Source organism: Helianthus annuus, chromosome 3 (assembly GCF_002127325.2).
Source record: "Helianthus annuus cultivar XRQ/B chromosome 3, HanXRQr2.0-SUNRISE, whole genome shotgun sequence".
Lineage (NCBI taxonomy): Eukaryota > Viridiplantae > Streptophyta > Magnoliopsida > Asterales > Asteraceae > Helianthus > Helianthus annuus.
Window position 1 is genome coordinate 110,665,513 of NC_035435.2, and position 12,656 is coordinate 110,678,168.

Genomic DNA, 12,656 nt, shown 5'->3' on the forward strand with positions numbered 1-12,656 from the left:
GTTATGTGCCAGTAGTTGTCGACTTTTATTTTAATATGTAGTTTATTTATTAATTAAGCATGTTTTGAATTATAGATAGTGGGTCAAGATAGTTGGTTAGTGGGTAGTTATTTATCTTTTAAGTATTTATAGTGCAAGCCATTTGATGTTTATGGACATCAATGAAAAATATTAAGTCTCAAATTCTCTCTAGATTTCATCTTGTTTCTCTCTATTTGCTGTGGAGCTTGACCCACTTTAACAGGTTATCTATCAAACCAAGTGGTACACATCATTTGGTATCAGAGCTGTCGTGATCCCCCTGGACCAATGGCTGCTCAAACTCTATCCGAAATCGAGTTCTATCAATGGATGAACGAATCGCTTGCGAAACTCGAGTCTCAGTTGCAAACCCTTCGCAACGAGTTTCGATCAATTCGAACAGCGTGGGAAGCCCCTAAAACGAATACACCTCCAACACCAGTTTTCGCTCTAGCGCCGCCGTTACCTTCCGCCACCACACCGCCAACAACCGCCACTCAAATTCCACCAACTTCAATCCACCTACAACCGTACCAGCGTTTGAACAACCTGCAACCCCAAAACCCGCAGCGGCAACTCGACCTTTTGCACCCTTCCAACCCATGACACAAGTTCCCGCCCCTCTTATACAACCTACATTGAAACCATCGCCGCCACTTGGCCTGTTTGCACCATGCTCATCTCCGACACCGGTCACCAAACTTGTTCGTGCCCTTCGGTGTAAAAATGTGGTGCATTACCCTTTTCATCTAATACCTCTAGAAGCGTCAAAGTCTCACGTGATGAAAATTCAAATTGCAATTTCCACAACTGAAGTACACTTAACTAGTTGGGTTCACTTAGGATGTTAGATTGCAACGAATGAAGATGAGCCAATCATGGGTTTCGCGCATGGTGTCAGAAGGAGACGCGAATGGCGCCCACCTTGGCAATCGATCGAGACCGCACCAAATGCAACCGGAAAAATCGAGTGGCAACTGCCATGGCGTAATACTTCTCCGAATGCAGACAGAAGACTCGAGTGGCGGCCGCCGTGGCCTATTACTGAGAATCTCCCGATTACATCCTTGAGGACAAGGATTGTTTTGAGCGGGAGGGAATGTTATGTGCCAGTAGTTGTCGAGTTTTATTTTAATATGTAGTTTATTTATTTACAAGATTACAAGCCACGTTCTACTTCTCTAGTTTACTTTATGCATTTTCCAAGTCTACCCACTACTTCCATTAATTTAGCATGCATTGTTATATTTTTAGTTAATCCATTAGTCCATGATTTCCATCATTTACGATCACATGATGCATTGTATACCAACTATCTTGACCCACTATCTATAACTCAAAACATGCTTAATTAATAAATAAACTACATATTAAAATAAAACTCGACAACTACTGGCACATAACAGAGGCTGATTTGTAAAAACAACCAAATGGATGAATAAATTATGAATGGCTTAATTCATAAAAGCTGATATGTAAAAGACTAGAGTTGAGAGGGATGCAACTTCTAATTGTACATAAATCTTATACATGAGCATTGCCTCGCATACGTGAGGACTGAGGCTCTGCCTCAGCTTTCAGGACCTAAACGCCTCAAAGCGCCTTGTGCAATTTTAAACCACTATGAGGCTCAGATATGTAAACAACCAAGGTATAAAATCAAGGTGCCAAGCACAAAAGGTTTATATACGTTTTAATATGGAAATTAGATACATGCACAACCTGAAAAGGATGCTATACAACAACTGAGGCGTGCGCCTCAGGATCTATTTTTGCCAAGAAATTGCGCCTCGGGTGCACTTATTGAAAAAAGCTCGTCTTATCCTACCAAAAGCGCAAGAGCTTGAGCCTCGTTGCGCCTTGCGCCTACGCGTGCTTTTTTAAACCAAAATCCCACTTATAGCAAAAGCTATTGATAGCCAATATAGTATGGGGAGGGTGGGACGAGGGCAAACCTGACCTCTGTCCCATGAGATAAAGAGGCTACTTGCTGAAACTCCGACCCTAAAAAACCATTTTATTATACATTTAAAGTATAGTTATCTGGATAATAAATCTTGTGAATAATAGGGTCTCAAATACAATGAATAGGTTTTGTGGATTAAAACTACATAGAGAAAAATGCCCGGATAGCACCTGTAGTTTGGTGAAATTTCACCTATAGTCCTCATCTTTCTAAAATTATAGTTGTAGTCTCCAACTTTTGCACGCTCGTTTCCCGGATAGTTCCTGACGTGGATGTGGTTAGCTTTTCAATTAAGCAGATGTGAAATGACAAAAATGCCCTTATTATTTATTGATTTGTTACTTAGGTTTTAGTTATGAGCTATGTAGTGTGTTTGGTAATGCGTAATTTCAATACATGGAATAAATTTTGAAAATAATTTAGAGTATAGCCCAATAAAGTTATATATGTACTATATATAAAAAATAAATAAAAATGTATAATTTTTATTCGAATTTCGAATCAAAAAATTATAAATTCGTATTCGATTATTCGATTTACTTAAATCAAATTGATTCGAATTCGAATTCTTATAATCGAAACGAATTCTTGATAATCGAATCGAATTTAATCGAATTTTGAATTTTTCGAATTCGAAATGAATTCTGAACACCCTCAAATCTAACCCTAACCCCCACCCGGCCACCCCCACTCCCTCTCTTCTTCTTCATCTTCTCCGAATCAGCACAAACTCCATTGTTATTCCTCCAATATCTCTCTTCCTCTCTATCTCTCTCTCTCTCTCTCTCATCAAACCACCAGCACCACCTCCATTGTTAACAACTGTTCCAACTTTCAAGTAGTAAAGCACTTAGGGGAGGGGGGATGGTTCACTAGTGATAGAAACTATCACTCCCATTGTCCAATCACATCATGCCATGTCATCAACCAAATTTCTATCACTAGTGATAGAAATGTGAGCGGGGTGGTATCACTAGTGATAAAAAAAAAAGCCTAACTTCAATTAATTTACATTGATTTCTGTTTTTTACTATGCAATGGGTCCAAGGTACAGGTGTCAAAATTTGCAATGTGTCCAAGGTACATGTCAATTTATTGTCAAACATGCAGAACAAATGAAGAACATACAACTTAAAGTCAAACATGCAGAACAAATTTCACGCGTTATACACATAACGCGTTCAATATATAACGCGTTGAATATTTACCGGCGGCGGTGTTACGTTTGGGTTTAACGCGTGATGGATGGTCCATAACGGACCACCCCGCCTCCCTTTACAGATGCATCTTTTTGACCAAATTGGGGCAATTAGGGAAGTAAGAACTAAAATTGGATTAAGAGATCGTTTGATTCATGTTTTTTTTTTGTTTTTTTTTTAAATCTTACTCAAGTTTCAGAATTAAAATTGCAGCTCATTAAAATTTGTTTCTTTGCTTGTTGAGTTATACAGTTATTGGGATAGGGGCAAGGGCAGAACTACCCACAATAGTGGGTGAGTGGCCATACCCTATGGAAAAAAGTTTTTAGTGCTAATTTTTGTCGAAAATTCTAACTGTATTCTTTGAATTTTACCCCTTGAAAATTTTCAACCGCCCCCCTTAGAAAAAAATATTATAAATTTATAAAAAAATAAACATTATTATGAATGTATAAGTATGTAACACAATTTATATAATTATTCTTTAACCACTTTTTTACTTTACTTAACCCAATCTACAATCTAATTTTATTAACCCAACTACCCAAGTCCAAACACAACCGGATACTACAGTCCACAACGACTCACGACCGGACAAGTTTTTTGGCTGGAAAATTCAAAATTCCGGCTGTTCTGAACGTTATTACGCCGAAATTCCGACTTAGAACGGGTATCCTTTCTTTACTAATCAACATTTAAAACTAGAGATTAAATGTTCAAAAATTATAGACAGTGGTATTGGTTGAATATAATTGTTTATTTTGTATAAGTGTTTAGGGTTGTTTTATAAACTTATGGAGCGATTTATATGTGATAAGAACCATGAGTATGGAAGTTATGACTAGATTTCTCAAGAGGAAAAGGGTTGAACCACTTTTTTTCGTCGGATTCTTTTAATTAAAGACCAAGCTATGTTTTAGATAAGTTTTTCTTTTGTTGTTTTATTTAATTATTATGAGACATACAAGTAGGGATGGTTTGAACTTTGATGGTTTTTTGTTGTTACTTTACTTACTTACGATGTGTAAACTGTTTTACTTTAAACGTTGTCTGATAATGTTAATAGAAGTTAGAATAGGGTTTGATTGTTTGAAAATTGAAATTGACCCAACCCGACTTGATCTGATCTGACCCGCTTTGAAACTTCGTCTGTTTATGTTTACTTGTTTTACATGACCTGACCCGATCCGACCCGCTATGAACCATTTTTTTATATAGCTAGGGGCCTAAAATCTTTAAAATTTTTCCGCATCCCCACAAAAAAATTCTAGGTCCGCCACTGGATAAGGGGTGGGGTGAGAGTTAAAAACAGAGATGGTGAGGGTGTGGGTTGGGGTGATGAAGTGGGCCCCACTTAATTAACTAACTCTAATTATATTTATTTTTATGTGTTTTTTAACAATAAATTTCTTTTACACTTTAAATCCACCTTTATCTTGCATTTGCAAGGATTTGAATCCACAACCTCACATTTGTAAGGGGAGACACAATACCACTATACCACTAGGTCATGAGTTTATTTTCATGTTTTAGTTATTTTTTTAATAATAATGACATTTTGGTTGTTTCACACCTACTTACACTAAAACTTAACCCTCATCTAAGGGTGTTCATAGAATCAAATAACGAATTATTCGAATAAAATTTTTTGAATTTTATTTTTTTTACTTGAATTCGTATTCGATTCGTATTTGAAACTCGAATTTGAACCAAATTCGAATAAATTCAATTTAATTCAAATTCACCCTAAACAATAAATTATTTTACTTTTATTTTTTAAAATTACTACAAATTATAATTATATTCAACATAAAATATAATAATTTGCAAAGTTAATTAACTAACACTAAAATTTAGAAGATAGGATGGTTACTGGTTGTGCTTTAAGCTAGGTAAAAATTTAGAAATAGGTAGTATGAGCTATATGTCACTAGGTTTGGTAATGCTATGAATTATAAACTTAGGGGTTGTTTGTTTACCTCTTAATGGGCTCTTAATGGTTCAAACCTCTTACTAGTTCAACACTTAATGGTTTAGACTGTTTGTTTCGCGAGCAGATGTCTGGATGGATCAGACATTTGCCTTTGAATGGTTAAGCATTATACTAAGTCTTAATGGTTAAGACCTCTAATCTGAATTGGTCAGACATTTGCCTCTGAACGGTTAAGCATTATACTGGCTATTAAGGGTTCAGACCTCTTATTTGTTCAGCACTTAATGGTCAGACCTCTTACTAGTTCAGCACTTATTCAGAAGTTGTCAAACAACCCCTTATTATGGATGTAATTTATACTGGCCAATTTTAGAAGTTATATGCATGTACATATATGTATTAAAAATTATATATAAATTGAATTTGACTTTCAAATCGAATCGAATCGAATTGAAAATCATATATTCGTATTCGATTCAAATATACGAGACGGATCAAAGAAAAGCAAAAAGGCTCACCAAAACCCTACAGCTACCGACAATTCTATCCGTACCATGTTTAAATTAGTATAGATAAATAAGCACGCGTTCCACTGCTCTTCATTGGCAAGAGGTACATAGTTCCTTCCATCCGCATACCACAAGTGGAATACACCGTTGCACACGCCCCAAATTTGATTAAAAAAATGTTGCCACACTGTGTTTGGGCGAATGTAAAGCAATGTGTGAAAGCTAGACGGGTACAGAACCACCACGGGGATTGTGTTCGCGTCCCCAGTTGGAGGCCAACTTTGGAAACCTGAATCTATCAATCTTCGCTCCAATACTGATCGGGTAACTGCTACGAATTCCTGGACGTTGCACAAGCCGGTGAAAAGTGTTTTGGAATTGATCGACGAACCATTATACGCTAAATCGGGCTCCCCATCACAGCAAGTGGATTAAAAGTCAGAAGGGTGTTAATAGTGTGATGGTAAATAGGAATGTATGGCACGAATCTAGGAGCTATGTCATGGTTTAACTGTTCTAGTGGCCTTGCTTCTGGTAATCTTGGAAGACGGGCCCCATTGATTACATGTGTTCCGAATTCAGGACCAATAGGATCAGCATATGCATTGATTACCTGGTGCAATAACGTTGCGGCTAACTTATTTTCATCAACATTAGGATTGATCTCATCATTTAAGAAGAACGGATCTATCGACATCCCATCACCGCCAACCCCTCTACCGCCACCTCCTCGACCGCCTCGTCCTCCACTGCGACGTCCTCTACCGTGACGTCGTCCTCCACCGCGTCGTCCTCCACCGCCTCGTCTTCCACCTCGTCGTCCTCCACCGCCTCGTCTTCCACCTCGTCGTTCTCCATCGCCTCGTCCTCCACTACCACCTGCCTCCACACCACAACCAATTCCTTCGTCTTTATAGTCCTTCCAACTCCAGCATCTGCAAGTGTTTTCACACGATTTTCCAATGAGTGATTGTGCCAATCAAAACATACCATCATCTCATCCACCCTGCATCCCTCTCTATTAGTCTCAATCAACCCAGTGCACCACCCCCACAATCTAAACATTGCCACTGCAACACCATCTCCAATTTGTACCACTTCAACACCACCTAACTAACACTATCATCATAGGTTTCAGATCGGCAAAGATCCACCCCCAACCCTTTCTCCCATTAACACTACTACCTTCAAAACCCTTTGGTCGACCATTACACAAACAAATTCGCCTAAAGTTTTAACCCTCGTAAAAACCACTGTACAAGTTGTAATAACACCAAAAATCATATATGAATATTGGAATAACCTCGCTCGTGGATGCTACGTCAGCTTCCTTCTTTGATTTGCGACAATCATCATTATTGTCTTCATTGAACAGTTTTGTTTGGGTCAAGCGTTAATGTTAATGTGGTTGTTTGCAACGGAGCTAGGGTTTCAAAGGTTGTTGATACACTTTAGCATGCTTTGCAGGACATTAGGTACGACGCATATGGGAATGGGAAACTTGGAGAGTGTCATGGTGTTAATGAACTGTTTTCATTATTTATGCTAAACAATATGGTTTTCCATTATGTCTGGATTTTATACTTTGCTTCTGCTGATAACTTACACTTACGTTTTTAAACTTTAAAACTGATATCAATATTCATGTTGAATGTGGTAGTTAAACGTTTTACACTTATTCTGAAATGGTTCAACATGATTAGTGGCTTGATCCTGGTATGTCAAGCGCCTCACGGTAAAACCCCGCATGTAGAATTTGAGGGTGTGACAACCTAACTGAAAATACGAAAATATGTACGGTAGCATATGGATCAACCTACATATCATCACTGGCTAGAAAACATGATCGAGCTTGGATCTGGCGATTGATTGAGAGAACGAAGTGTGATCATTTGTTGGGTTCCATGGATGTCGCCAATAAAGAAATGGACTCGCTAGTGAGGTTGCTTTTCGAAGATGATGGAGTAAACAATCTCATATCTCCTTCATCTCATACCAGATCTGCAAAACCATGAAGCTCTCATTAAAACGGGTCAGGGACCGGAGTCGCTAGACCACCCTCTAACGCTCAATCAATATTCAATTTAATCATTGACATGTATAAGTGTGTATAAAAGTTATAACATGTAGAGAGGGTTTGGCGAAGAAGAATAACCTCCTTTATGTTGAGGAGGCTTCTATTTATAAAAGCATCAAGATCTTTACCTTAGTAGGCCACCTTTGACTTGGGCTTGCCAATATTGGACTTACATTAAACTGAGTTTAACATATTAGGCTTTGGTCCATTCACCTACGACCATTCTATATTCTATTTGATGTTCGATTGTTGATTAGGTGTTGCTGATTTTCTAGTTGTTTTGATGTTATTTGGGACAAATGTTTTATTATGTTTTCATGTTGTTTTAAACGTTTAAATTCTCCTTTGGGGTTGTTTTTATTATTATACACGTACATGTACGGTGCTCGTACTAATTTTGCCTATTAAGTAGGGGTGTGCAGAATTCGTTTCGAATTCGAAAAATTCGAAATTCGTTTAAATTCGATTCGATCATCAAGAATTCGTTTCGATTATAAGAATTCGAATTCGAATTCGATTCAATTCGAGTCAAGTAAATCGAATACGAATTTATAATTTCAAATTCGATTCGAAATTCGAATAAAAATTATACATTTTTATTTATTATTTTTATATATAATACATATATAACTTTTATTAGGCTATGCTATAAATTATTTTCAAATTTTTTCCAAGTATTAAAATTACCCATTACCAAACCCACTACATGGCCCAACTAAAACCTAAGTAACAAATCTATCAATAGATTTCTAATCGTAAAAATATTAACTTGTAATGTGGAATGGTTACTCCTGACTTCTCGTTTTGAATTTTAGACTTGTGATACTGTATTGGGAACTTTTTAATGTGATATCGTGCTTTATGGCTGCTTTAAAATTTATGTTTTATTTTGAAAGTTTTTTACATGTTTTTAAAGAATCTGAATTAAATCGAATTTATTCGAATCCGATTCGAATTCGAATTTTTAATCGAATACGAATTGGGTTTTTTATTCGAATAAGAATTCGAATCGAATTCGGTAGGTTTTAATCGAATTCGAATCGAATACGAATTCAAGGAAAAATAAAAATTATTCGGACAATTCGATTCGAATAATTCGAAAATTTGATATTCGATTCGATGAACACCCCTACTATTAAGTACATGTATCGGTACAAGTGTTAAGGAATTTGGTACCTTGGTATCGGTACCAATACTTTTTTCTGTAAAAATGGTATTCGTACCGAATTTGATACTATGCTTTAGTTTTGTATTGTGGTACTATGGTTTCTTGAGTACTAGAACACGTACATGTAGCCTATTTGGTATGCGTATTTTATTGGTACTCGTACCAAGTTAGTTTATTTGAAATTGATACCATGATCAATGGAGTGTTTGGAAAATAAAAAAAAACAAAGTGGTACTAAAGCAGGTACTGTACCAAAATACCAGTGTCGGTACTAGTAACCGTATCGTATCAATATATTTGGTACGGTATTCAATACCCAGTTATGTTCAAATTCAGTATTAATATTTTTGGTACTGGTACAAGTACTGTACCGGTCCCATCCCTATTTATAATGTACGTGTTACCATGTTAGACTGTTCAAAGTTAACAAAAATACTGATTTTTATTTTGTTAGTAATTTTTAACTTTCCGAATTCTCTCGAATTCGATTATGTAGAATAAACCCGAATTTGAATAAGCTAGAAGTTCAAGCGAATTCAAATACAAATTTTAAAGCTTCAAATTCAAATAACTTGATTCGAATAACTTGAAATTCGACTCGATAAACACCCTCAAAGACTGGATATAGAAAGTGACTTTTTAACTTTTTATTTATTTATTTATTATCCACTTGGGAATAACGCAGTGGTGTTTATGAGTTAGATAAATCTAACTACTATAATAAAATAAACCACTTTAGGGACACTTGTCATTATATTAGACCATCTCTTATAGATAATTATTATTTTAATTTAATCTCTTCTAATTAATTATAGATAATTCTCCTACAAAATATTATTTAATTTAATATCTTATATTATAGATAACTTTCCTACTAAATATTATTAGTTTAATATTTTATGAATAATTATTATTTAGTTTAATCTCCTTCTCATTTATAATATTATTTATTTGAATTAATTATATTTGAACGTTTTGTTTAGTTTGGTATAAAATAAATTTTATGAAACTTAAAATAACAAATTTTGCAATAACAGAATAATCTATTTTTATCACGAAAACCAAACTTTGTATTAATATATTAAATATTTTTATTTTCAATGTATAAAATTACATTTACTCGACCCATGTAACACATGAGGGTTTTTAAGATATAACTTTTTATTATTTGATATATAAAATTAGATTTACTCAATTCGTACAATAAACAGGGTTTTTTAAGGATATATATTTTTTTATTATTTAGTACAAAAAATTACATTTATTCAAACAGTGTAATGCACATATTTTTAAAGATGTAATTTTTTTTATTGTTTGGTATATAAAATTACATTTCTTCAACCTGTGTAATAAATGAGGTTTTTTAAAGATGTATTATTTTATTCTTTGATAAACAATATTACATTTATTTAACCCGTGTAATACACGTGGTTTTAAAGATATAACTTTTTTATTTTGTATATAAAATTACATTTATTCAACCTGTACAATATGGTTCTTATAGATATAATTTTTTATTATTTAATATATAAAATTATATTTATTCAACTCGTACAGTAAATAAGGTTTTAAAGATATATTGTTTTATTATTTAGTATATAAAATTTATTTATTCAACCCCGTGTAATACACGAGGTTATAACCTAGTGTTAGAATAAAAGAATATTACATGTTTAATCCTCATGATATGTAAGTTTAGCTGTAAAAAATTATTTACTTGTTAGTAATATAGTATTACTTATTAGACTCGATAACACCCTAAAAGATTGGACAGAGAAAGTAACTTTTAAAGTTTTAACTTTGTATTTATTTACCTTTGTATTTATTTATCTAATCTAATCTAACTTATAATTAATGAGTCCAAATAATGCTACGTGGCAACACCTTCTACTCTTTAGATTTTATTTATTTTAAAAACCTCATGTATTACACGTGTTGAATAGTTCTAATTTTATATATCAATTAAATAATAAAAAAAAAGTTATTCTTTAAGAACCCTGTGTATTTTACAGGTTGAATTGAGGTAATTTTATATACAAAATAACAAAAAAGTTCTATCTTTAAAAAACTACGTGTATTATACTGGTTGAATAAATGTAATTTTGTATATTAAATAATAAAAAAGTTATATCTTAAAAGAAACCCATGTATTACATGGGTTGAATAAATCTAATTTATATATCAAATAATGTTGAAAGGCATATACAATTTGATTTATAAATTAAGTAATAAAATCGATATAAGATTTTTTTAATTAATGTCAATATAAAATAAATAATATATTAATATAAAGTTTGGTTTTCATGATAAATAATTTAGTTTATTTAAAATTATCTTAAATAAACAATTTAAATTTGAGGATAATATTATATTAGAAAGGTATAAGAACTGTATTCGACATTCAAAATAGAGAAACCAAAACTTTAAAATTCTTTGGTGATTAATTGTCGATTTTTAATGACGGTTTACATAATAAAAATAAAATAAAATTCATTTTCTTATGATGAAATCACCCTTGGGTAATTACGGATGAGTTTTCATATGTAATATATTAAACAATTATTTTTAATTAAATGGATTAATAATTATCATGTTTATTATTTAATAAATTAATTAGGGATAACGGAGAAAAAATATTTTAGGCGGAAAAACAAAATATAGATAGCTCCAATGAATGACATGTATTCTTCATACGTTTATTTTAATGTTATATCAAAATATGTATTATTGTCTAATAAAAAATAACTAAACTAAATATAACAAACAATTATACCTAAATATTTATTTATTATCTATACATATAACAAAAGAAACCTCTTTGAGGACACGTGTCAATCAATGAGGCTACCTAAACAAATAACTCCTGATCTGATTAATAAAAGTTTTTATAAATATTATTTAAGTGTGATAATATCTTTTGTTCAATATTTGAATAATTCATGGTTGTTTGTTGCCTAATGATTTAAAGATAATTTAATCCATTAAAATTTTTAAATCTTCCATTCAAACTTTATCTAACATTGGTGTTGGGTTTTGAATTATTTATTCAATATTAGGATAAAAGATTCAACTGACAAGCGACTTGATCGATACTTTATTTGAAGAAATCTTCATTGGAAATGAATTGTGTCAATGTGGTCAACAAAATCAATTCTCAATTTTTTTTTTATTTCTAATTTTAATATCCTTCCTTTTGTTTAATTTTTGCTACCGTATATTATGTTGATTTACTTACTCTTTATTAATTTTCAATGACGAATGTTATAATAACTTTACTTCTAAATTACACCAAATAGATCCTAATCTATCCATACTATTATGTTGATTCACTCTCTTTATTAATTTTTTCAATGGCGAATGTTACTTTTTGTGTTTAACGTATAGTGCATTCATAAGTTCCCATATCTTTTAAAAAAACTTAAACATATTAAGCATAGGTACTTGGTGTCTTTATAGATAGATATATTTTTCATATAACTAAGTTTTTTTATTAGCCATTTTGGAACAGAATGCTTCCCTATAACGAAATCGTTTGTTTTTTTATGATATAACTTTTTCTTATTATCACGAAAACTAAACTTTGTATTAATATATTATCATTAGTTTTTTATGATATAACTTTTTTTTTTCTTATTTGGTACATAAAATTAGGTTTATTCAACCCGTGTAATACATAGGGTTTAAAAAAATAACTTTTTTTATTATTTACTATACAAAATTACATTTATTTAACCCATGTATTACACAAGATTTTTAAAAATATAACTTTTTTTATTATTTGGT